This window comes from Phalacrocorax aristotelis, chromosome Z, assembly GCF_949628215.1.
Source record: "Phalacrocorax aristotelis chromosome Z, bGulAri2.1, whole genome shotgun sequence".
In the NCBI taxonomy this organism is placed as follows: domain Eukaryota; kingdom Metazoa; phylum Chordata; class Aves; order Suliformes; family Phalacrocoracidae; genus Phalacrocorax; species Phalacrocorax aristotelis.
This window is the reverse complement of record NC_134311.1, coordinates 73,302,499-73,330,176: the sequence shown is the minus strand read 5'-3', so window position 1 is coordinate 73,330,176 and position 27,678 is coordinate 73,302,499. Positions and strand designations below refer to the sequence as shown.

Below are 27,678 nucleotides of genomic sequence, written 5' to 3'. Positions count from 1 at the left end.
TAATGAGCAGACAGAAAAGACGCATGTTATCAGTTTGCAAATGCAAATTGACCTGGGGAAAGAGCAAAGGGCAAGTCGTTTGAAGCTCAGTGTATGAAACCATAAAGGTCTAGGACTTCAGGGAAGTGATGTTCTTCTTAGATGGCCCTGTGCTTCATATGCTTGAAGGCTGATAGATCTTTCTGTGGTGTGTTTAGTCAAAAGAAAACATCAGCAGCATGAACATCATGCTTTTATGTCCAGATAAAGACAGTATGGACAGTATAGGACAAAGGCAGAGCCCTCTGGCCCTAACAAGAAAGTGAATTACCAGAGAAGGTTAATGCAGGAAACTGCAAACTCCCAATAAAGTCAAAGTTACAAGTCAGCTCCAACACATGGTTCACAGGACTCAGGCCACCAGGCTGAAAATGATCTGATCTTTTTGCCACTGACCTTTGAGAGCTATTGCAGAACCATGAATTGAAGCTGTATGGGGTAGTGTTTGGCACTTACACCATAGGTATTAAGAAAAGGGTGGCTAAAAAACTCCATGAAATTTACTCTGCAGGGGAAAACTGTTACAGGAGTTGGCAAGAATCTTAATAAGGGGTTGCAGAGTGCTCCATCAATGTGAGCACCTTAAATTGATGTCCTTATAGTTTGGAAGCCATATACAATCAGCTGCGCTAGAACACTGTTTCTCATTCCCACAGTTATACCCAGTGATATATCAAATGCAATAATTGCATATTTGAATAATTCATGGATACAGTAATTTTGGCCAGATACAAGTGAATATCAAAACTCTGGTCTTTGAAGTGTTTAATCCCACTGTAGCAAGGAATTGAAGGTTTATGGTGCAAACCCTGTTTCTCAGGTGTCTTTCGTCCTGCCCTTTGACTGCAGTTAGAGAAAAGACAGCTTTTATTTAAAATGGGTCATTTTTCCACTTAGCTGAGCTTCATCCAACTTTTTTGAAATATTGGGCAGAAGGCTGAGGTGGAGAGGAAAGGAGAAGAGTAGTCAAGTCGTTTCCCAACCAAGAAGCAGTGAATGAAAACTCAATGCTCTGCCTGGAAAGGTAACTAACCACAACCATGATCAGGCGAAGTTTCAGGCAGCGTCAATTACCAGCTCCTCTAAAGTCAGTGAAGTGACACTGATTTATAGCAGCCAAGAATTCAGGCCCCCTATTATTTATTTAACCCTAAATATTCTCCTAGCAGAGATGTTTCGATTGTTTGCAATTCTAGAGGGAGACACAATGTCACCATTCTGGCAGTCTTGGTCTTTTTAGAGTAGAGAGACAAAGGAATGAATATGCCTTACTCCAAACGCAGCCCTTATTTTTAACACATGGCTTATTTCTAAAATCCCTTTATACAACAATGACTTACAAACAGAAGTAATTCTCTTGCATCAACAGAAAGCTGCAGTTGCACAATCTAGTGATCCTTTTTAGAAAGCAGATTTCACTAATTATTTGGAGAGATATTGTCCCTCCCCACCTCTTCAGATGTCCCCTTTTTCCTGTGTAGGACAGATACAGCAGCTGATCTGTCACTAGTCCTATACAGAGCAGGTAACTCTTTAAAATCCTCACAGCAAAGAGATATCTACCTTTAGGATTTCTGGCCATATGTGGGCCAGTCCTTGAAGTCAACAGACATTTTTTGGTTGATTTGGGTGTGCTGTGGACCAGGGCCATGGCTGCCATTGTAGAATGCCATAGTACAATCTCTGTCTTAGAAAGCAGGTTGTTCTAAAAGAAAATAGGTTTTCATTACCTGGGTTTCTAAGGGTTTGGAAATGATTGGGCCATTAAACCCACTGGCTGTGCAGTCAGTTACAGATTTGTCTTTGCTGGATAAGGTTATCTTTTTTCTCCCCTCTTGAAGCATCTGCGCTCATTCTTGGAATCTCATGGAATGAGATTGCATTCCACCTTCTGTGACGTATGACAAGTGAATGATTGCTATGCAATTTATTTTCCTCTCCACATTCTCATGGCACACATTGCTCCACCATGATAGACTGGGCCCTGGGAAAGGGAGCCAGGCAGGCAGCCCAACAACTGTTTTAGGAAACTGGGCTCTTACATGTCAATTTTTAAGAGATTTGCTGCTTTCAGAAGGGGGTGTATTTGAGGGTTTTCTTTCTTCTGCTTTTTAGTGTAAAAGGGCATTATTTGGTACAGACCATACAGACCTTGTTAAAAAAACACCATCAGGAATTCCTGTAGGTCTTTTTCCTGTTCCCCATAAAGACCAGTGTAAGGCAATTTGGAGAAACATATACAGATCCTGATCAGGAGTAAAGGAATATCTTGTTCCTGGAGAAGTGTTCCTAAACTTCAGCCTGAACGTAGGAATTAACTTTGCAGGACATGACTTTGTTGGGGAGCATGATAAAGGGCTGTTAGTAAAGGCACGCAGACTAGCACGAAGGTTGGCTTTGGGGTCTTTTCTCTTTCAGCATAGCCCCACTTTCTGCCAGTCTGGCTTCTGTTACTCACCAGTGATTCCTGGAAGTAACTCCAGGGTGCTGCCTGGGACTAAAATGAAATAATTTCTTCCTTCAGAAATGTTCTACAGTGAGTTGTCCTGAGGATCACAGGTAACTGGAGATGTGCTGGGCCTGCCCTTTACCTAGGAAAAAAAATAGGCTTTAACAGAGTGATGGTGATTTGAGCCGGCTAAAGACTTGTTGTGGGATTTGGCCACTTACACTCAGGGAGCAGAAATCTTCTGCTTTTTCTCTTCTGATCTTTCAAATTACCTCTGTAATTTTTCCCCAAGTTATGTGTGCTCACTGTGTTCTGTCGATGTGAGAAGTGGTAATGTCACTCTGCGAGGAGTTTTATGGTTCACAGAAGATAGGATTTGTATTGAGATAGACAGATAGATGGATGTCTGGTGCCTGAACACAACATATTACAAAGATTGACCCAAAATTTCCAACACTAAAATCCCAAATGATAGACTGAGAGGATCTCTGTCTGGAGATTTCAGATGGATTTTATCTCTTTTCTTTGATTAATACAAACCTTTAAAAGCATATCATCCCTGTCCCTTTGCCCAAATAATTGGAGAAGATCAGAGTAAAGAAGGATCAATAGCAAATAAGTAGCCTACATTTTCTCAGGTGTCAATGTAAAGGAAGTCAGACACAGCACACCGGGAAGGGAAGAATACGCAGATAGGGGCTTATTTTTTGCATTCAGATAAGGACCGTTCATTGTGACAAAGGAGAAGGTGAATCCTGTTGCCCATGCTTGGTAAATACAGCAAAAGCCGCAGTGATGCTCATGTCCCACCAAAAAGCCAGGCTCAGTGCCATATTGAGATCTGGGCTCTCTTTGTATGTGAGGGGGAAATGAAAAGGAGCAGAAGTGCCAGCTGACAGGAGCGGTAGGGATACCACCCTGCCAAGCTGCCTGCAGAGCCTGGGGCTGCCTTCTAATGAATGCAAGCGGCTGGTCACAACTGGAGGCGAGCTGTTCCCCATTTGTTTGTGCTCCTCAAAGTGGCAGGGATCCGCTCTCCATCAGAATAATCCAATTGAAGAAAATGATTCATATTAGCAGGCACATCTGTCTGAGGCCAGAGCAGAACCCTGGTGTTAGTTTAATAAATGGCGTTCATTAAACTCAACTGAAAATATAATCTGGAGAGACTGATGGGGTGAACAGAGCAAAGAATAAGCAAAAGGAGTTAGCAATTATCAGGTGTCATTTGTTCTACTGGTACCACAGAACTGGGGCTTCTTTGCTGAAATCTTAATTTCATTTTGCTGAAGCAAAATCCATCAGAGAAGCTTATGCTGTAGCTATGATTCCTGTTTGTCAGACCTTGGTAGGCAATGGGGCATTTTTCTTTCCCCCTTTCCTACCAAACAGGGGACCCATACTCACTGACAGAGCACAGAGCCCAACAGAGACCCCAAGGACAGGAACGATAAAGGGACCAGACTTGCCTTTGCTACTAAAAGACTGCTGAGTAAAGTTCCCTGTGCTGCAGTACAGAGAGCATGGACAGCTCCTTAGAAGAGGAACCGCCAACATTTCCAGTGCAGCACCAGTCATAGGTGTTCTCAGATCTGACATTTTCCCTCCATACCAAGGGGGTTTGTAAACACTCCTCATTTGGCTTCAGGAGCATTTTGCATGCTGTAGATGCCACTAGAAAAGACTCTACAAAGGCTGGGATTTTCTTGGTGGCCAGGCCAGGGAAACTCCTAGCAGCTGTGCACAGGAGGAGGGACAGGCGCTGAGGATGTCCAGGCAGCCCACATGTTCAGAGCTCAACCCGGATGGTCCCATGGTGCCTCCTTCAGGCACAGCTCATACCCCGCTGCCAGCTCTGCCAGTTGCTTGGCATTAACATTTCTGGCCATAAATCTTCACACAAAACCCTGAATCCACAGGGCCTGCTTTTAGGAGGGGGAGCTGCCTTTCCCATTTCACAAAGAGGAGAGACAAGCTTCCTGGGCCTGACTTAGAGCAATTTATAGTCAGCACTTGAAGACTGGCTAGACAAGATGGTTTTTGCAAGTTGCTTTGGTTTGGTTTAGTTTTAACCTCTCCCCATAGGTATTCAAATGGTCTTTGGTGTGCTCCAGAGGAAGGCAAGAAAGGCTTTTATGTTTATAGACTAGCCAGGGTAACACTCAAGTCCCAGCCAGTCAGAAAATATCAAAAGAATAATGGAGGAGAAGGAAAACCTTGACCTCATAAGCTTTCAGCGTTGATTAGTTTGTTGGTGTCGGGAACCTTTTCTTGTTCAGGGCAGACTAGCTGTGAAATTATTTTTTTCCCCTTCTCTTTAATCTGTCTCTTCTATCCCATGGGGAAGGAGGAGCCAGTACCTGCCTTCCTGGAGTTCTGCTTCAAGGGAGCAAGTGAATGGACTTGCACACCAACAGTGAGGGGCTGGGTTTTGGTGTTTTTTTTTTTTCCTTCAGCGATTCATCTTCTCAATGTGCCGTTTGTCAAGAGGCTGAGCATCTTTAATTTCCCTTAAAATTTTGTAAGAATCTGTTGCAGACATGACCTGCTCTGGAGATGGTCAGAGGTTGTTCTTGCCCTGGAGAGTGCAGAACAGGGAGAAGGCTGCAGAGACAGGCAGCATCTTTCTGTCATTTACCACAGACTCCACCATCACTAGTAGGCTTTATTCACAGCTGTGGAAGTGGGTGGGCACTCAATCCCACCTCTAACCCATCACCATTTCTCACTCAGTTAAATCCTTAGGTACAGGGAGGAACATAAAAGCTTAGGCTAACATGAGCCTGTAATTTGTATGAGGCTGGTGAGAAACTTGCTGAATTCTTTGCAGCACAGAAAGCTTCATCTGACATCTCACTGATGGCCTATGTGAAATGAGTACGTGGGTCTCACCTTGGTTTCTCCTAAACATGTCTATAACATGCAAACCCTGACTGGTACCCAAGTTGGCAAGTGCATTTGAGACCTGAGGACTAGAAGAGGGAAAAGAGCTGAGAAGCAGTTGCATGCCTGGGGATAGCCTCTCTAGCCACATTAACCAGTGAAAGCTCTTACTGCCAGTCTATTCGTGGTCACCTTTCACAATGTCTTTGTCATGTTGGCACTAAAAATGTAAAACAAAACAAATACATCAAATTTAGATATATAGACTATAGCCTTAGAAATAATGAGTATAGGTATTTATTCTTTCTGCAGTTCTTCTGAGGGCCTTTGACAAAATTTCAGGACCTCAGAAGACTGCAGTATTTTTCTAAACCTCAAACCAATGACACCATTAATATTGGCATCAGGGAATGAAATTATGGGGGTAGGATGTGAGGCTGGAACATAACACACTCCTCTACAGCTTATGGTTATAGCCACACTTCAACATTTAGCTGCAGCACGATCAGCTGTCAGGGTTTCCATTTCCAGCTGTTTAGGGTCTCCCCCACCACGTCACTTCTGCCAGCTGAATGGCTGGTGTGATAGCTTCCTGACATGTTTAAAGTCAGCCAGACCACCAGTGACCTGCTGTCTCAGCCATTTAAGGTGCACAGTCTGATTTAGAATAAAATGGGTTACGAAGCAAAGCTCTGTGGCAGAGCTAAAGGTGTCCAGCCTTGGGGTTCAGGTCTGTGGGATCAGGCCATGAGAGCACTCCCAGCCAGCACGGCTGCAGGCACAAGGGGACAGGCTTCATAAGCACAGGCTGTCTGAGGTGAAATGAACCAGAAACCCAAAGGACTGAGACTAATCAGACCCTTCACTGCATGCAAATGGAATTTGGGGCTTATTTTCGATATGTTTTTCAAAATACATTGAAGTAATCTTATGAACCAGCCATCATGGGAATGAAGAAACCAGTACATTGGTTTTCAGTGCTTTCAAAAAAAATTTTGTTTTGGATTTCTTTTTAAATTATCAGAAAAAAAATGATTATTTTTTAAACAATCATAATGTTTAACTGTTCACCTGCATTTTCCACCAAGAAAGCCTTTGAAGAAAAATGTGATCTAGGTCTAAATTAGAACCATACAAAAACATCAGCTATAGCAGTGAAATGAGTCACATACATAAGTCCAATACATAAGTGTTTTCACAATCAGATTCTGAGATACTAAAATTTGCCATGAGCTGTGAATTCTTCAGATGAAAACCGCTCCAACTACATGGAAGAATTCTTGTATTATCTTTCTCAAAGCCAGAAAGAGTTATCATTTTCTTAGTGAAAGTATCTTGTTTCAGAAACATCATACAGAATGTGGCTTCAGGAAGGTTTTTTTTTTTAACAAAAAATTAATAACATTTAATAATTAATAGGAATATGTAAGATTATTGAGTCATCCTGGGCTTTAATCAATTTGAAATATTTGGGGCACAAATTTCCACCTTACTGCTCCTCGCTTGAGGTACATTAGAGTTTTAGTGCAATTAAAACGAAGCAGGAAATATTTTTAGCTAATTGCACTGTGCACCTTAAAGGTAATTTGAAGCTGCAGGCAAAAAAAAATAAAATATCAGAAGGAGTAATTGACTGTTGCAAGCTGGGAGTATGTGTTCCTGGCTGCATTCTGATTTAGAGGGGTACAGATGCTAGGCGAGGTGCTGGACAGACTTGGCAGAAGAACGAAGTCTCACACCTGGGTAACAGTCCCTTTATATATCACAGGGAAACAGACCCAAAAGTGCGAGGTTTCATATGGGGGAGGCTGCAAAGTATAATTCCTGCCATGCAGGGCAGAATGTGCATGGATGAGTACTTGCTGCACTTGGGAAGTCTTGCATGGTATGGGGGCACAGGGTGCCCCTGCCACCCCAACTACAGGCAGGCTACGTAGCACCCGAGTCCAGTCCTGCCTCCTGCCGCTGGCACAGGACCAGGCTTGGGGGAGTCACTGGGGACCTCTGCCAGGGATTTCAGCTGGGAAGAGAGCTGGGGTCTCCTCCTTTCCTGGACTGAACTCCAGAAAGCAAAACCCCAACAACTCCTTCCTGCCCCAGGGGAGCAATTATGGACCAAATTCCTCATCCCCAGCCTGGCAGACAGCTGTGGGCTATTGTGTGCTGTGGCAGGCACTTGAGTCCCAGACAGGATGTATGAAATATCCTACTTGGAGGTCACAGGCAGCATAACCCTACCTGCTGACATTCATGAGCCGGGCTTGATTAGGGGTCTTGAGATATCCTAGGAGGTGCCACTTTCTGGTGGGGACAAGGAAGCGGGGAACAGGCATAGCATCTTTACCTAACCCTCAGCAACAAGAACAGGAGAGTGAAGCAGCAGGTTCATCAGTGTTTTGATAAACTCTAGTCAATCTACAGAGGGGAAAAAAGCAGAACCACTGGAGACTGGGCAGAGGCTCTCTCACAGCTTCCCAATTAGACTTGGTTCTCAACCATGTACATTTTTTTAATTAAACTGTTGGTACAACGCTCAGGAGATAGAAAACTCCTTGAGGCCCCCTTGTAATAAAGAACCTTTCATTATGTGCAGAAAGGTAGCTACCACACAGCTTAATTTCCTCTCCCACCTAAGTTCACGAGCAACAAAAGCAGGAGTGAGCACTCTGTATGAGGCAGCATAAGTGCTCCTCAGGGTACAGGACCGACTGAGCTGGCCAATAGGAATGGAAGAGGCCACAGGCTTTGCTGGAAAAGCAGCCATGTAACGTACAATTGACCTTTACCGTCACTAGCACCCAGCTTCCCAAAATGGTCTGACTTTATCGCACTGACATTTGCCTGCAAAGTTCTTAGTTGGTAAAGCATAGCTGAGAGAGGAATAAGGAGCTGTGGGTGTGTTTGCATGAACAGGTAAATCCTGGATGTTGCTGAGGAGGGTGATCAGGGCTGTGACTGCTCAGCTCTTACCCATTGTTCCTTACTGCAACGCCGGTGCCAGGCGGACCAGAGCTTCCTCGTGCACCAGCCCACCCAGCATCCCCACTCTGCCCCACCGTAGTCCCACTCTTCCCACCACACATGTCCCCATCTCCTTCAGGGGTTCTCCACCACCCTGTGATCCCCACCACTCTTTTCCCACCTCTCCTGCCAGTGCTTGGGGACCGGGCAAGAAAAGACAACGTCATGCAGGGAACCAGTGATATTTTCTGACTGTCCAAGCTGGCTTCTGCAGGAGCAGCTGCTCCGTTGCAGTGTTTTTTCATCCACTGCTTGAGACTAATGGCTCTAGAAAAATAGATAAATCAGAGGTGGTACAGCTATTGCTGTTGACATTTTTTTCATCAAACTGGCTGGGGGAGGAGGGGGTAACCAAAAAGCCACATTTTGACCAAACTGGATGCTTCCACAGCAAATTTTCGTTCTAGTAGATTAAAAAAGAGATGCCAAAAAAACCTGTCTTGAATTAAAATGTTGGCCTTCAAAACACTAAATTCCTGTTAAAAATTGACTGATTTTCAGATTCATTAAAAAAAGACAAAAATTAATCTATTCTTCTGGCCACGCCTCCCATCCCAGATTTGTTTTGTTTATTAAATAAAATATTCATAGGAAAGAACACCAAAATAATGACAATTTTCCCCTGGAAAATAATTGTCATTTTTCAACCAGCTCCTAATGAAACATAGTTAAATTAGAACAATCCTAGTAACAACACTGCACAGCAAGTAAGTCATACAATTATTTGAAAAAAAGGCATTACAATTTAAGAGCTAATTTCTATTGTCACCTTTAATTTATAAATGGTAAAAAATAGGCAGGGTCATCAAGCATCTTACAAAAAAACCACAGAAAACATTAGCATTCTAAATGCTGGACTCCCACCTCCCTGTTAGATCACATTAGCTTCTCTGTCTGTACGTGTGTAATTGTCTCTGTTGATATGTATGTATATATAGTACCCCTGTACATATACATACGTATGATATGTATGTGCGCATACTCATGTATACAAAGATTCATATACACTATCTGTCTCCTTTTTAACTTTCGGATGGTAGAACTGAAGCATCTGACAAAAACATTCTTTTTTTTATTATTTTTCTTTCTCTTCCTAAAAATAGCACCCCAAGAGTCCAGGTAAATGCACTAATTTCTAGTGTAAATGATCAGGCTTCATTTCATCTCAGCATGGATGCAAAGTCCCCTTCACTGCACTGCCCTTCACCCGTGAAGATATTTGGGCTCCTAATCTTGGACTCCCCATGACAGTAGTGGCTGTTGCAGGGATGGAGCCCATTTTAGAGAGCCCTGCCTCCTTCCTCCACCTCTGCAGGGCAGTCCAGGCAGGAGCCAGGGAAGGGGAGATCTGTGTGGGTTGGTATCATGGTATGGTGAAGAGGAAGGTTGAGGCACAAGGAAAGCAGAGCCATCCAGCATTGGATGAAAGTTGGTGCACAGGCATAAAACAGAGAGAGAAATTGCTATAGAAACAAGAAGAAAAGCAAGGGAGAAAAACACAGGTTGGAATTTTAATAATATTGATCAGCCTCAGAAGCAATAGCTGTACAGGTCTGTCACCGGTAGGAAAAATATTTTCACCACCCGGCTATAGGGGTGCTTGGGCACAGGCTCCAGCAGATGGAAGGACAGGATCCCAACTGCAGTTTTGGATGGGCTGCCAAACACACACAAATGTGCGTGTAACAGAGACTAACATGTATTGCATAAAGGTAAAGTACTTTACATATGAGTGGGCAGATGAGCAATGTTCAGCCATCATCAGAGGCTTAGGTGTAAACAGAGGAGGTTGTCCCTTCAGTGCTGGAAGAAGTGATGGCCTTTGCTATCTTGGCATGGCAATTTCTTTGCCATTTCTTCAGGGAGAGGTTCTTTGCCTCCAAGACAGCATAGAAAAAGGGACTTCCTAGCCTAGTCCTTGGCTAGGAAGGACTAGGGGGAAAGACACAGTAGAAATAGCGAGGAATAGGAGGCAGTAGATTTATGCAGTGGAAGAAGAACTTCAACCTGGTAGACCACCATGATAGAGGCATTGTTGGGCTGATTCTGTGGTCCTACAAAGACACAGAGAGATCTTCCATGTGTAGCTGGTTGCATTTGAAATCTTAGCAGATACGTTCGTACTTTGACAGCAGGTAGATAACCTGAGAGGTGTGTGCAAGATGCTGCACAAGACTGGCAGTCCCTAGGCTGTATGGTGAATCTCAGAGAGCACAGGATCTGTGTCCTTTTTAAGATCATCATCTGCACTTTCTTAGTTCATAAAGTCTTTGGAAAGGCCTGTCCTTCTCTTGCTTTCAAAAGTTTGTTGTGCACATGGACACAATTCTTGGTCGACATAATACCTTGACTTTGTCACACTAGCAACAGTAGCAATCCTTGTCCCACTGAAGCCAGGGCAGTTTGTCATTAGCACCAGCAAGAGATAGGGCAGAATGTTTCCTGCTGTACATAGACCTGGATTCAGGCCAGTCCTTGGAAAATGATCCAGTGGTCTTGGGGGCACACCCTAGTCTGTCTCTAGAACCCCATGTTTATGGCTGTCAGGTCTCAGCAATAACTCAGCTCTATGTGGAACAAAAGAAACAGAGATGAAGGGCTGAAAAATTATAATCAGTTGCAAGGGACATCATTGTTCTTTAGAAGGGCCATGTGCATAGAAAGTAGGGATGGAAAGTATAAACAGATTGCCATTAAATGTCTCTTCTAGGGCAACCACGTGTGCAGTTACTCATGTGCAAACAGTGAAAGCAGCTGCAGAGAAGCTTTCCATGGGTTGCTCACTTGGCCTAAATGACTTACTAAGCGGCCTTAGCTTTCCTTTCTAGTCTTTGGAGAGTAAAAGAGACACCATTCATATCTTAGTTAAGTAGAATCATTGTTCCTTTTCACCTCCATGGACTTTGCAGAGTCTCCCCAGCTCATTGATTCTATCTAGGTGGGATGAGTCCAAGCCAAAGACTTCTGGGGGAAGTAAATCTTGCTCTGGTTTAAACATGGGCAATGAAAGTCTCCCACAATGCAGAGCTGACCCTTACAGCCCAGTCAGAAGCTGCTGTTAAAAACTTTCCAGTAAGAGAGGTGTTTGTACCATTAGGACTACTGTGCTGGCAGCACAGGTTACAAGGGCATGACTAAAGTTATGTTTGCTCTAACCGAGGCTTTGACTGAGATTCATTTCCCCTGATGTTATAGACCTACACTGTAACTATCTCCTTCAGCTGGTTATTCAAGGTCCTCATTATAATCACAAGAGAGAAATAGGATCCTTTTAGCCATAGTTCACAGTTACATCTGGAATGGTCCCTTAGGACAGTAAATTGGGACCTACAAGCCCTGTCTGTCTCCACTAAAACCACCCTAGAATGATTTGCTCAGATGGAGCTGTCTGCATCCTGAATCCCATCATTAGGACTTTAAGCCATTATCTCTAGCCAGTGTTCAAGGAGAACAGTCTTGGGCTCCACTTAGATATTTCAAAGAAGAAGCTGGGTTGGAGAAACTTTGGCATTTACCAGTTGTTTTTGGCTATGGTTTGCTCAGTGGAGCAATTATTGGTCAGTGTTACCTGCACAAATTTACTTCAGCAATACCCAAAGTTTATACCTGTTCCCAGCAATGAGAATTGTTTTTCTTAACCAGATGAGTTTGGCTGGTGCCTAGCCTAACACAGATGCCTAACATGCCTCTCAATTTCAGGCCACTGATGAAGCAGTCACTAAGTATCTAACTCCTCTGCTTAGCCAACAAAGAAAGGCATTTGCCTCTGTAGACATCCAGAGGGAAATTTTGTCTGCTCGAGTTTAAGACCTGAAAAAGGGATTGTGTACTTGAAAGCCTTTTTCATCTAACCCACCCAATTGACCTACATATGTTACTATTTATTACAAACCTTGCCTAAACTCTGGTACATCAGCTGTGTGGAGAGGATATGACCCTAGAGACCCTGACAGGGTCTCCTCTCCATTGACTGTGTAGATACTATAGACCCCTGCTTTAGAAGGTCGGTTTCATTTGGTGCCTGAAACACAGACCCAAGTTAGGCAGGAGGATGACTACATGTGACCTTCATGTGAAAGTACATTTTCTGGTTTCTTTTTTTTTCTTGTTTTTATTGTTCTTTTAGCCTCAGCAAGTCCTAATCCTTCACCTGGACATAAATATGTGTGTGTGGGGTGGGGGGGTGTCTGTGTAGGGGTGTGTGTGTGTCTGTGTGTGTGGGGGTGTGTGTCTGTGTGTCACATCCACAGTGTCTGAGGGTGTGTGGGGAGGACAGGCAGAAGGACAGCAGTACCCACTCCAAAGCCAGTGGTCACTGGCAGACCACCTGGTCCTTCCTGCTCTACCCATAAGGGAAAACATTTTCCCAGTCAAGGTTATGTCAGAGAACCTCTCCTAAACTTGAGAGTTGCCTGGGGTTAGCATCCGCATATACACACACTGCCCATGGTGCTGCCACCCCTGACACTGCACCCAGTGCCATCACATACTTGAACCCCAGAGAGGAGATGTGTGTTGCTGCCGCTTCCCAGGGATAGAGCAGGATATTATTTGTTCGACCAGATCTCTCCCACACCTGCTGCCTCCTTGCTCCACTCAGGGGAGCAAAAACTGTTAGCCCTTTTCCTCGTAAAGCCTAACCTGTGTTACTGGTATGGCTGAGGTAAGGAAAGAGCCAGGTCTTGCTGTGATGGTGCTGCCAGCTGTCCTTGCTCCCCCACCTGCTCTTTTTCTTGTTGTATGACATAGTCAGAAAGCCCTGAGGGGTAAAAGGGATGTTAGAGGCCTTTTCCTCTTCCTCATACACAGCCTGGACTTGTACAGCTGACTTTATTTGTCCTTGTGCAGGGGCACAAGGCACAACAGCTTTACTCTGGGCCATCTTCAAAACCACAGTTTTCTCCCTCTTGACTTGTGAAATATCTGTAGACCCAGATCTTGCATCTGCCTTGGGCTGGTACCACTCTATTGCCTTCACTAAAACTCCAGGAAGACCAGGTTGACACTTCCAGCTCATCAAAGGGCAGGGCACTGGGGCCAGGCCATCAGAAGGAGCCAGCTCCATCCAAGACAGCAGCCAACTGTGGGAAAAAACGTAGAGCTGGAGCCAGTGCTCAGATCAGAGGCTTAGTTCAGCATCACCTCTTGTCAGCTGAGCATAACTGCTGTAGCCAGAAAGCATATTTAAGCTCAGAAAATATATAGAAACAGTAACAAAAAAAAAGCCAGAGAAAGAATTTTCTCTAGCCAGCATGTATGACTTCAGGATAAGAACTGCCAACAATATTCTTGTGACAACCAAATGCAAGGTGAAATTTCAGTCGTGTGCAGTGACTTTTCAGAAATAGGCTGGGAAGAGAGATATGAGTCCTGCCAAGGGGATAGAAAGGCAATACCTGAAGAACAGGGTGCAGAGCTGCTGACTGAGACAAGTGTATCATTGTGTGCAGTGATTTTTGGTGTTTACTGAGGCAAAACTCCATGGGCCAATAAAGAGACATTTACCTTTGTAGGAAACAAACAGGGTGTTTCTGCATACTGTAGCAACCAGTCCCTGGCAGTTTCTTTTTCCTTTTCCCTTTTTCTTTTCCCTTTTTCTTTTTCTTTTTCTTCTTCCTTTTCTTTCCTTCCTTATACCTTCCTTCCTTCCTTCCTTCCTTCCTTCCTTCCTTCCTTCCTTCCTTCCTTCCTTCCTTCCTTCCTTCCTTCCTTCCTTCCTTCCTTCCTTCCTTCCTTCCTTCCTTCCTTCCTTCCTTCCTTTTCCTTTTCCTTTTCCTTTTCCTTTTCCTTTTCCTTTTCCTTTTTTCTCTCTCTTTTCTTTTTCTCTTTCCATTATTTTTTAAATTCAGGCCAGAGCCAAACGTCAAAGGAATAAATGTCCTTCTTTTAATGATGCTGATTTAGGGACCACCGTATCATCTGAGTCCTCCTACAAGTCTGCTTCCCACGTCATACCAGCATTGCTGTGTTTCGGAGCCCGCCGCCCTGTGAACTGCTAAATGGACATGCAGCAACCAGCAGTAGTTGCTTTTCTTTTCCTTTTCCTTTTTCTTTTTCTTTATCTTTTTTTTTTTTTTTTTTTTTTTTTTTTTTATATTCTGAGAAGCCAAAGCAGCTCTTGGTCTATTACTCCCCCATGATTATAAACTTCTTATGTAATTGAATTAGAGCGGTACCTGCTCCAGAGTCCATCCGAGGAAATGGAGAGGCTCCCGGAGGACTTTGGCTAGCCATCAAGTGAAGCCCAGGATGCTGGGGGTGGTGCGGGAAAGGCCGGTGCTAACAAAAGCATTCTGGTTGGCAGCAAATGTATTTATTTTCCAGACTTTGCAAACCGATCTGTGTCTGCGCTCATTCATTCAGTGCATGCTCTCCCCAAAAGCCACTGCATAACGTTCTGTTCCTGTTCACTGTTGACTGTGTGTCTACATTTAAGTGTGTGTTTTATGTGTGTGTCTCTAGCTAGGCCTCCTCCATCTAGTTTTTTTCTTCCTTTCTTTCTTTTATTCTTCTTTTCTTTCTTTTTTTTTGTTTAGTTCGTTTGTTTTGCTTTCCTTCTTTTTTCATTTTCTATAGTTTAATGGCAAGTATTTACATTAGATCTTTTTGACTAATGCTGTGTTTGTAACTTTTTTTAATTATTATTTTTATATATATCTTCTTTCCCCACCTTTCCCTTTTTCCACACTATATATAAATATATATATATAAAAAAAATCTTTTCTTCTTTTGTCATTCAATCAAATTCCAACAAAACCAACCAAGAGCCAGTCAAATCCACAACAGTCTCGCGCTGAGCTAGGAAAAAAGTTCACGTAATGACATGAAAGTGGAGAATACAGTCCCCCAGGCCGTAAGTTCAAATCAACTCAAAGTTGAAAGTGTGACATGATGGCGTCATGTAACAAGCTAAGAATTGGTTGCATGACATGCCGTCAAGTTTCGTGCAGGTGCCGTGATTGAAGCATTTTTCTTGGATGTTGTATCAGTTGATGATTGGCCAGTCATGATCACATGTGCCTTTTTTGACTTTGTGCTGCCACAATTTTTTGCTGTGCTCATTTTCGTTTCGTTTTTGGTGCTTGCAGTGGTTTCTTTATTTGTCGTTTGATTTCTCGTCAGCGTTTTATGCTTCTTTAGATGTCACATAGAAGGAAAAAAAAAAGATGGATTCCTAATTCTTTAGAAAAAATGGGATTGTTATAACTACAGATAATTTGGAAAAAAAAAAAAAGAGAGAGAAAAAAATGCGTGGTTAATTTTTTTGCACTGAAAATCTTGTGATTTTATTTTTTTTCCGGAGAATTGGGGGCCTTTTTCAATTGACACATTTTTTTCCCCTTTAGGATATTTCAAATCACTCTCTAAAAATTTAAAAAAAAAAAAAAAACACAAAAAAAAAAAAAAAAAGAGTAATGATAGTAACAGTAGTTTGAAAACTATAGCAATCCAAAAAAAGCTACCCCAAGAAAAGCCTCATTGTATGTCTTTTCAAGAATTCCTAATTCTAAGGTTCCATATTACAGCAACTCCAGCCAAAATTAATTGCTCAGGGGGAGGGAGGGATTGTTTTGAGTGGGAAAAAAACCCATCCAGATAAAAAACCAAAATGCATCTTTTTGTTTACAACTGAAAAAGGGTCCTTGACGAGTGTTTTTTATTTTTTTATTCTATTATTATTTTTGGTGTTGTAATTGTTTAGACTGCTGTGTACGGTTTGCTGTTTGTTGAACCAACAGTGTGAAAACCTGCCAGCATGGATTGATATTCCGCATGACACTTTTCCACCAGAGTGGACCTTTTGCAGTTTCTAAGTTTCTTGATGTAATAAATCACCGAGTGTATAAGAAGAACCTGCTTGCTAGAAAGAGATAAGAGCTAATCCTTAATGATTAAGCATCCTACTTAAATGTCAAGCCTAGTCGGATCATGATTACATTTTTTTTAAATAACTTTTTTATTTAAGAAATGTTAGCTTTACATTTTTTTTGCAAAAAAAAAGTTTATGCCAACAGTCTTTTTTTTATTTAACCTCCTATAAATTGCCTGTTCAAAGTCCTACTTTCTGACATTCACAAAGGAGTAGATGCTATTGGCAGCTATGTCTCCACAGAAACGTCATACACTGTCATAGATGGCACCCCATTAAAATGTAGAACAATTCTTTCTTGATGCCTTTCACACTACAAAAGCCCACCAAGCAAGATTGTGATCTGGCATTGTAAAGTGGCACTTAAAAATAATTAAAATGCAGCTATCTGCACAAACATAGTGATCTATATTTATGTAGACATGCCTTACTGTTATTTTGATTTATTATTATTATTACTATTAGGAACAATTGTATTTTTCTCTATCATGATCGTGACTACCTTGCTCACTTTGGGTTTGATCCAGTTCTCACTGAAGTCAAGGGGATTCTTTCTGTTGACTTTGAGTGGGAGCACAATCAGAGCCAATGCCTCCAAAAGCAAACACCAAACCAGAAGCCCCATCCTGTCCCAATTGAAGGGAGAAGAAAACACCCATTACTTTCAACAGGAGCAGGATTGGGCCCAAAAGAACAGGCTTGTTTTTAATTTCATTTTTATTTTTTAGGTCTTTTTCCCCCTGTCCCAAATACCACCCACCCCCCCTTTCCCTACTTCCCCCTCCCCTTTTTGATTTAATTTGCAATGATCTTCTTCATTTTTTTAGGGCAGCAGCTGAATGGGCCACATTTAGAAAAAAAAAAAAAAGTATATATATATTAAAAAAAAAAACGGGAACTGTTGGATTACACCTTTGACATATCAGCAAATATCAATCAAGCTGAAGACTTCAGACTTATTCTCTCTTTGATTGTTTAGACTGTAACATTTCTTCAAGAAAAGTATCACATCTGCTGACTTCGAAGGACATGCGCTTGAAAACAAACAAACAAACACATAAGTAAAATCAGAACAGGAACAAGATCAACCAGGATTTCTGAAGAGACACTGATATCACCACAGCGGCTTTTCTTCAAACAGGAGATGCAAACCTGGATACTGACAAAGGAGTGCCTGTTTGTCACCAAGGATGCGGTTACCATGTGTGACCCATGGTAACAGTCACTGAGCATCTTTATCTGTCATTCCTTAGCTATATAGGGACCAAAGGACAAAACTTTTTACCGCAGACTTGTAGCTGTATGTAAAATATGGAAGTTCTTTCCTTTTCTCTGAGCTGTTCCTAAAACAGTTTTTGAGAGTGATTATAAGAAATATATAAAAACTAAAAAAAAAATGCTTAAATGCTTTTAAAATGGCAAGATAATAGTTCTTTGATACTTTGGGAGGTTCTTTGGTTATACATTAATTAGAGTCTATGAAGCTTTCATATGGTTTTCTGTATAATACGTAAGGATTGTGCTGTTAAAGGCAGGTAAGATGGATATCTATGAAAAGCAAAAAAGTAAATAAATAAATACATAAATAATTACATTAAAAGGCATAGAGAAAAGAAAGGAAAGATGGTTGATATTAAATGGAAAACAGAAAAGGTTTGTAAATGCTTCTAACTCTCCCCATTTAAAATCCTAATAGTTGTACAGAATTTAAAAAAAGAAAGTTTAAAATACCTATATAATAGAAAAAAATTAGACAACATAAAAAAAAAACAAAAAAAAGAAAAAAAAAACCACAAAAAAAACAAAAAGGCAAAAAAAAATACTACATAGAAGTTAGCGTTAATGCTAAAAACAAAGATGTTGTAGAACTGTAATTTTTGTAGAGTTTAGATTGAGCATAAATTCCTACTCTTTGCCAATTGCTGTTGAATGCTGTTATTTATCAAGGAGAAAAAGGAGATAAATGGACATGTTGGCAGCTTTTTAAACTGCAAACATTCCAGCTATTAAAAAAAATAAACAAAACAAAACTCGATTCTGTAGACAATGCAAATGGGAAACAAAACAGCTGTCTTTTTATCAGACGTTAGTTCTAACTTGAACAACAAAACACAGCTAAACGCTTCATGTCTTCATGATCTGCTGTCCGCAAGATTCCCATCATCCTATGCTTCAGTAGCTTCCATATTTGCTCTAGAAACCTTCAGGGCAAGGAATTAGCCTAGAACCTTAATCTTAAAAAAGAAAAAAAAAAAAAAAAAGAAAAAAAAAAAGAAAAAACCATAAAATAATAAAAAAAAAACCACAACCAAACAATAAAATAAGAAACAATCTCTTGAAGAACTTCTGAAACTGTTTACAAGGAATTTTGAAAAACAGGGGGATGTTTAAAAAAATAAAAGATGCTGGCTCTGATTTTCTGTAAATAAATTTGCATATTTTGTAGGACTTTTAATTGTAATGATAGAGAAAAACAAGGAAAACTATTTAATGAAAGCACGATATTTATCTTTGGTAAATGACTTTAGAGCAGTTAAAAAATAAGACATTGCTTTAAAAATCTGACTCAGAAAAAACAATTAATTATTTAAGAACACATATATTTTAAAGTATATCATATTTATTATAATTTATTTTCACAGTCTTAAAACTTGATTTACATCATTCACACTTGTTTGCATCAATTGACCAGTGTGATAATTGTTTCTGATTCTTTATTTGGTTTTACTCTGTTTTAATATTCTTGCTTGTTTTTCTTAGTATTTTTTATCTCGATCTCAGACTTTCTTCCTTTCTCTTTCTTTTTATTTTATAATTTTATTTTAATTTTAATTCCCTATTGGGCTTGATCTTACAGTCCTTACTCTGTCAGAACTCCCACTGGGACGTAGCGGGTATTTTGCCCAAGTAAGGACAGCCAGACTGAGCCCACGGCTAGGAAGTACAGATGTGTAACGCAGCTGCAGTTCCATACAACTGCTCTTTCACTCTCAATTCCCTAAAACTCCTTGTAATCTTCTGTAATTATTGAATGACGCTTTCCAGCTTAGCCCTAAATAAAGCACAGTTTAAAAAAAAATGCCATGTTCTTTACTTCTTGATGGCTTTCCTTAATGCGTTTGCTTTGAGAACAAAATGAATCTATTTCAACACTTTCATTAATATACATTGTTTGAGTATCAGAACAAATCCCTTTGTTATATAAAACATATCTCATTGGATTGAGTTAATGACACTTTCATTTAATGTCTGCTTGATATTCCACTGTGGTTTACCTTAAACCTAGTAGGTTAGAAGATCAAATAATGGTACATACAAATCAGAGTCATTGTAGCTCCCATTTGAAGCCTGTTGTTTGATTTCGCACTCATGGTTTTTTCATGCTGATAAGAATAGAGACCAAAGCTCGGGACATCGCTCCTTTTGCTGCTTTGGGACAACTTTGCAAAATTCAGCAGTCTCCAGAGATGAGGTTCAATTTCTTCCTGAGCATCCCTCGCATCTTTTCTCTGAATGATTATATTTTTTCTCCCTGAAATCACTGTACCAGATTAGCTGAGCCGAGGCTGGAGCTGAAATCAGAAATCTGTGCAATTTCTTCCTGATTCTTGCAGCCGCATCTGCATTTGGACAGGTTGCACCAGCTAAATCCATCTCTAAATGGGACTAATGGTGCTTGTCCATAATTTGAACTCCACAGATGGAAAGAGTTCTATTAGTAGAAACACCTATCATTATTATTATGAGTTACTAATGTCTGTTCCGGGCTAGAGAAACAAATGAAATGCAAATCAGGTGGTGAATACAAAGAGGGAATATGGTCAGTGTTTTCTTCTCGTCTGAAGGTAAAAGCAAATGCAGAAAAGCACATACATGAACCCCATCTCTGCCTTTCAGCAGAGAAGATGCTCTGTAGGGGGCTGAGTAGGCTAAAGTTGTGGGAATTGGCCTCAGATATCACTGAACTAAAAAATGAGGGCTAGATCTCCAGTAAGGAGAGGTTTCTGCTCCAAAGGCCATTCAGCATCCTGCCCTGAGCTGTGGGGATGAAGAGAACAGAGACACATCCTCTGACCTGGGCCAGTTTGAGAGGGAGGGCTCCTGAAGATCACCCTTTGAGGAAAAAAAAACCCACAACAAATAGGGAAGGCTGAATTTCCCACAGTGGCCTAGCAAATGTAGCAATAAACAGTATTGCCTGATTCCTTCCACATTTCTCAGGCTGCCTTTCCCACTCTCCCTTGTGACCATCAACCTCCCTACAGCCTTCCCTTACCTGCCCTGAGGTAGATGCTATGTCTCTGCAGTGGATTTGGGACTGTGAGGTACATCCTAATGTATCTGGAAGGACACGGCCATATGATCTGAGTAAGGTGGGCTGCATCCCTGGGGCATTCAGCTGGGGACACCCCTGGCCACCAAGACACAGTTGGGAGCTGATGGCTGATGACTGTGAGGCAAGATTTCACAGTCTTATTGCAGGTACCCTGCAACACACAGAAGATAAAATATCCAGTGCCGGGGAGAAACCAGCCCCCAAGAGGACGTCAGAAAACTTAACAGAGTTAAGACAGAAAGCTGTCTCTGTGAGCCTTAAAAATATTTGACTTTGCAGAGACACCATTGGGGTTACTGGATTGGGGAATCTGGCTATGAGAGCCAGCAGGAACAACTAGTGATACAGGAGGTCCTCACCTTTCTCCTGGCACTTCCCCTTGCATTATATCACAAGCTCCAAGAGTGGGTAAGTCTCCAAGTCCAGTCCCCTAGAAGAAGGGAGGCACCACAACTCTGTCAGCCCACTGGAGTTTCACTTACACTGGTGTTCTGGGGAATAAAGCACTGCCGTGACCACACTGCTGCCTGAACTAAGTGGTGTTTACTTTCCACGCTCAACTGTCTGGCTATGGTGGAGACAGCGACTAAAATAGGATGGGCTGAGGCACAAATGTAGATATGGCTTTATGGTTGATTTAAACACCCTTCTCTGGGCTGTCCAGACATCCCAGCCCTGTTTTAAGATTCAACTGTTCGTCGTGTGGCGTGTCTATGCTTCTTTCCAAAGAAAGTTCACCCTTTTACATTGGAGGTGCTGTAAAGCAAAGAAAGCTTTGCAGTGCGGGCCTGTTTCATTATGGGAATGTATTCTTGGGGCTGGCAAATACCCAAAGAAAAACCCCGGTATGAAACAATGAAAATGAAGAGAGAGGCCCAGCCAATCTGAAAGCCTATAGCTGCCTGTCCACCTGCACCAGGATACAGCAGATCAGGAACACTCTATTGCAGAGGTTCAAAAGCTACTGGCTGTTTGATGCTGACTCTTCTCTTGTTTGTAGCTGCTAAATCACATCACATGAAACTAAAGGTTTATTAAAGGTCAAACATCCATCCTTCATGAGGTCCTCCATGGAACCAGTGTGACTACAGTAAACTGCAATCGCATCCCCATAAATAGCTATACTTGGTATAAGTACAAGGCATGGTTTGCAGGCATTCTTTCTGGAGTCCCATGGAGACACCTCAACCACTAATCACATTTCTGTGTCTCTAAGAAAGCAGTAAATCCCTTCCTGGAGTCACTTTTCCTTATCAGCATTTCCTGAATAGCCACAGAACCACTCCTCCTTTGCACACACAAGAGGAAACAATTCCTTTCCTCACTTCCACCCCATCCCCACTCTGCACAGATGTCCATTACACAACTTTCTTTTATTAAAAAAAGATCTGGGCTTTGAAAGAGGTGACAGAGCTCTGCCTGTTTTCTGTGCATGTAACTAACATTGTATACCATTTGGAAATGCCCTTCCAAAGCAAGATGAGGACTTTTCCACCTTGAATATTCCAGTTTCCAACAGCACTTTTCCCCTGGTCCCAAACACAAAAGGGCAGCAACCACCCCATGGGTCTAGAGGCATGCAAGAAGTCGCATTTGTCGTCCCAGGATGAACTGACACATCACAGGTGTTTGGCAGATGGGGAAACACAAATCTGAGTGGTTCAGCGCAATGTGAAAATGCTGCCCAAGTAGCTTGTGCAAGCTTGTGCACAGCATCACTTGGAGAAAGAAGCTGCTGCTGATGTTGCTTAGGAAGGTCCCTTAGCAAGGTCCCTTAGCAAACTTCTTTTGAAACTACCTGGCTTGTTCTACCACTCCAGAGCCAATGAAATAGGAATAGGCTGCAGTCTCAAGTTAGCCAGCTGTGCAATCTGAAAATGCCTTTTAGAATGGCACTGCTGTCCTACTTATTGAGGAAATCAGCCCTTAAAAGATGTTTCAATCCCATAGCTTCCCTCTCACTACAGTAAGCACTCACAATAGAGCAAACACATCTCCAAAAAATATTTGGAAGGTACCAAATCAGAGTCTTTGTGCTCCATTTATTAAGGGAATGAGGTCATTTATCAAGGGAATGAGGTCACTCTGGTGTCTCATAGAATCATAGATCCATAGAATAGTTTGGGTTGCGAGGGTCATCTAGTCCAACCCCCGTGCAGGGTGGGCATCTTCAGCTAGAGCAGGTTGGTCAGAGCCCTGTCTCTTTGTACACTTACACTCACCACTGGTATTTTACAAACATTTGTTAGTGCCAACCCAACTTTAAATATTCTCTCATCGCCGCTAAGAAACATGTATAGCACCATTACTGGTAAACACACAACAGGTTCTGGTGGCAAAAAACACCTTGGTAGGAAACATCCTCTCACCAAGGCATTCATAAACCATCCTGAATTCTGGGTGTCATTCTGGTAAGTTCTGGACTTGGCATGGATTATCTCAAGCGAGCACAGACTGGGGAAGGAGGTTCCTTGCACACATACAGGTAAGCATGCCCTTTTCCTGTAAACAGCAGCCTTGTGGTGTGCATTGTATTCACACGAGATATGATAAACACAGGTTCAGAACCTTCCTCTGTTCAGCTGGAGGTTGGGATTTGTCCCCTGAGACTCACATGATGTCAAAGATGTCCCTGATATACAGTCATAGAGCAGTCCAGGGAGGTATACACAATTCCTCTCATTGATCTGCCTCATTTTGTTTAAAAGGCGGAAAGAATAGAAATGGAAATGGGGAGCAAATGACTCCATAACCTCTCCTAGGAGACCTAGGCTCTTATGAATGTGATGTATGTCCTACAGCATACAGGACACCTCACTGGGAAAAAGGGACACAAGACTCCACTCTTGGTACATCTTAGTCTCCTGCTCAGGGCATTCTCTTGGGGCGTATGCATTGCTGGGCTGCAGCTATTGCCTTCAGCTCTCAGAAAGAAGAGATACGAACAGACAAGGTTGAAGGCAGCTGGTGGTTGGGTGGGTTAACTCTCCCCAGTGGGGAGCTACAGCATGACATCCCAAAAATGGGCACTTCTCAGAAAGACAGAGGCCCTAAACTTCTCCTCACCATTTGAGGCAGGTTAGATCATGTGTTTTACATTTTCCATACACAGCACATAGAATGCAATTGCCTAATTCAGTGTTGCAAGTCCTACCAGATAGCACAGCACCCACAAATTAGGCATCACACCTGTGATGTCGCCTTTGTGAGCCCCTCCTCCGGAGGGTAAGTGAGACGATTCCACTTCAGTGAGCTACAGAACAGATTCCAAAACTGGAACATTTTTCAGAAAGCACATTGTACACAGATCCTCCTACCGACTCCTACAAGAAAAGATTACCTTCTTTCAGCTAGAACAAAGAGCTATTAAGCAAGACAATGGGCCTAGCAGTATTGGTGAACCATCTGTCATCAAGTGTTAGACATTAGCAATATCTTCTTTTAGCCACGCCAATAGAAGCCACCAGCCACTGTTACAATGGCATATAAGCACAGATGAAAAGTGTCAGCTCAATTTTTCCTGTTTTAACTCCTTCCGCTTAGTCTGTTCTATTATTGCTGCTTTCTGGTGCAAACCCGGAGCATGCTGGAGCACATAAATTTCACATAATAATCGTTCAACTAACTTTGCGGCACATTTCGTGCAAGTCTACTAGAGTTGTCTCTGGGGAGCAGCCTTGTTTGGTTTGAGGGTAGGCAGCCAGGAGCCTGATGACAAAGAGATACTTGCCCCTCTGGCCTCAACTCTCCCAACCACAAGGGGCAGCCAACCAGAACATCTGCATTAGCGTTCCAGAGCCCAAATGCCAAACACAAACAGGGTCTGAGTCCCTATCCATACATCTGCTAGCTGATAAGCAGCAAGCAGCCAAGTTTAGGATATGAGAAGAAATGTGAGATTAGAATGAGACACATAGCAAGCCGGCCCTATGTGTGGGACCAGTTATCAGGCTCCTGTGCCCAGTCTGAGCACCCCACTCAAGAGGTGGTTTGGTGGGTGAATGTCAAAACTCCTGTTCTGATGGTTGGGTTGCACAGAGCAGTCCAAATCAAAACAGGATAAAGAATTAGAGAGCTACCTGGCTTTGCAGATTAAGCTCTGCCATTTAAGCCGGAGTTGTCCTGTATCTGGCTTATTTATTTCTTTCAGTTTCCATCCCAAAAGCCTGATCTTAAAGCTTTACTAAGTAAATATTTTCTCCCCTTGACTACCAAGCTTTTGCAGTGCTGGGAGAGAGGTGAGTTTGAGTGAAATAGTGGACATTTAAGGTGTTTTATTTTTCTAGAGGTAGGGAATTCACATAAAGCAACACACTTGCCTGAAAGACTTACAGTCCAGATCCAGTTTAATTGGGGACTGGGGAATTTTTCGTTCCTTGAAAGGGCTAATACCACCAAATGCCAAATTTTAGGAAGGGTTTTCATCTATCAGACTGAAAGGAGAACTTCCTCCCCACTAACCGCAAATGGTGAAGAAAAGTGTGCAGCTGGGGGCAGCTGGGGTGAGAGGGCAAATGTGGCCTGACTGGGCCTTGCTTTGCCTCTATACCAGACCACTAGTGATAACTACTGACCATCTAGCTAGTCAGTAAGCTTTCCTATGTGAAATCTTTTGTCTGTCCTAGGTCAGACTGCTCGATAGCCCAGCTGCATTTTTGTTGCATTTTTAGCAGAGAAGCCATTAAAAGAGTGAGATCTTACTTCTTGGGGATTAGTCCTCCAGGGCTTGTGCACACAGATTCGCTTTGTCTGTCTCACAGGTGATGGACAGATGGTCATGACCAAGCATTACACCTGGCTGAATTAGGAAACACTTCAGTTCAGTGAGGATGGAAACCACTAAATCTCAGCTGGGAGGCAGCAATGGAGAAAAGCCAAGTACAGTGGGAAGTAAAACAGATTAGCCATGGTTTGTACTTACGATTTGAAATAGCCTCAGAGAGTGCACACATGTTCAGGTTCTGTGGACAGAGAAATGCTGTAGTTCTTGTGCACCTCTTCCCTGAGCTGAGCAGTAGCAACTTCCAGCCAAGAGGCTTGAGGTTCTTTAAGATAAAGAGACTGTAGGTTTGCAGAAAACAGGTTTCAGGGCTGTCAGTGCTTCTCTCCCTGTCCAGAAAAGTTATTTCAAAGACAAAAACAAGTATAGACACGTTCAATAAAACAAAACTGAAATATGAGTGGGAGGGCCAGTTATCGCCCATTCTCACCTGGCATGAACAGAAATTATATGGAACAGGGACTTTGAGAACTTCAGCCATTTGACTGCATGACTAAACTGTACAAAGTGACTGATGTGGAGGCTGAGCAGGTGTGACAGTGGCACGGATAATCGCACATGTAAAACAGATAACGGAGCGCTTATATGACCTGCCCTGGTCACTGTGAAGTTGCACAATTTTCATGGTAACTAGAAATGCAAATGAAGGAGGCACTCTGCTTCTCAAATTTTTCCAGTGGCTGGTCCTTTGTGAAGCTTCTCCTGGGCTTTTGCAAGTGGTGTTGTCAAAAGCATTCAGCAATGGCCTCTTTCTGCAGCAAAAAATGTAATAGGAACATTTACAACTGCTTTTATTGAACACCTTACAAAAGTCAACTAGAAACTGCAATTTCTTTCCAATGTAAAGGTCATTTAGCATTGGATACAGGTATTTTAGTGTGTCAAAAAAGCCAGAATATCCTGTCCCAACATGCCCATCTTTTACCCAAGAAAAATCATGATTGGTGTGACAAGTTGTAATGGACAAACAACCATGCTCTGCCATTCTTCTGTGTAGAAAAACCCTTTAGACCCTTACTTTATCAGGTCTAAAGTCATTGCTTTGGCAATAAGACCAACACAAACCTCTGCATTTTTCTTCCAGCAGTTAAATTATTTATGAGCTTTGAAAATAATCCCACTTTGTCTCCTAAGCCTAGTTTTGCATATATACATGTCTTTTTCCATGTTGACCCCTGTGAATTCTTCAGCTAAAATATGCATTCATTAGAAAAACATTTCAGGGTATTTTTTTCTCTCCTCTTTATCTACTATTTTGAATATGTTGTAAACTTGATTAATGTTGCCTTCTAATCTCTTTTTTTCTAGAGAGAACACCTGGAGCTCTTTTAACCTGCCTCAAATAAAAAGTAAAATTCAAAAGCCAAACAACCCAAGTTGCAATATCATACCTTCACAACCATTTCCTTCCCCTGGCTGTCCATTGCTCCTCCTCTAAGCGGATGGACACATGGGCAAATCTTGCATCAATGAACCTATAAAGTTATGGGTCTCTTCTAAAGCCCTCTTCCTTATGCTCCCAGTAACCTGCTTAGTTTTCAGCCTCTCTCTGACTAGAATAGTTTGGGGAGATTTATGACAGCAATTCTTCTGGTTCCTTTCACAATGTGTTTTCCGCTATTCTCATCTATTGCTCTGCCAACATGCATCATTTATTTAATATCAGTCAGTAGCCACATTAACTTTTTTTTATTTTTGAGGACATTTCCTCCTGTACCTGGGGAAATTGTACAGGTAAATAAAGTCTGAGCTAACATTCTTGGATCTGCCTTTCCTGCCTTCATCCAAAACTTTCCATGGGCATTAATCATCTTGAACTAGGATTCTTCTAATTTTAATTATGCTAATATCACCATCATTTCATTCTCGTTAACAGCAATTGAGTTTCAGTCTCTGCAGATGGTGGAGCTGGACAGTTACCAAGCCACATGCCATCTTGAGAAGTGTATGGACCAGCGCTTAGCCTATGGCAGTGTTTCTCTTCACTGTTTCTGGGTTGCACCACTTCACTTTACCCATTTGTGAAATTACATATGCCTTTGCCTCCTATTGGTTTCAAGGCTTACAAAGGCAGGTTTTAAAAACACAAAAGAGAGTCCATTGTCCAACTGGCTTATTCTTGTTAAAATACTACCCTGACTGCTTCAATAACTTCATGTGAAGATTATAGATAAAATATGTTATTTAAAGTGTGGCTACAAAGAAGACAGAGGCTTTCTATTCACAAGGAGTCACATGGAGAAGGCAAGGGACAATGGCTACAAGTTGCACCAGGAAAGGTTTCATCTCAATATAAGAAA

General features: G+C 42.0%; 1 protein-coding gene across 8 annotated transcripts in view; it reads left to right on the top strand.

The window, feature by feature from the left end:
• The window catches only part of CELF4 (CUGBP Elav-like family member 4), a 718,579-nt gene extending 699,256 nt beyond the window's left edge, over window positions 1-19,323 (top strand). For all 8 annotated transcript variants that reach the window (XM_075078980.1, XM_075078975.1, XM_075078978.1 and 5 more), the window contains exon 13: window positions 17,090-19,323. The gene's annotated coding sequence lies outside the window, so the exon portion shown is untranslated. The remainder of the gene's footprint in view (window positions 1-17,089) is intronic.
• Window positions 19,324-27,678: the final 8,355 nt, after the last annotated feature.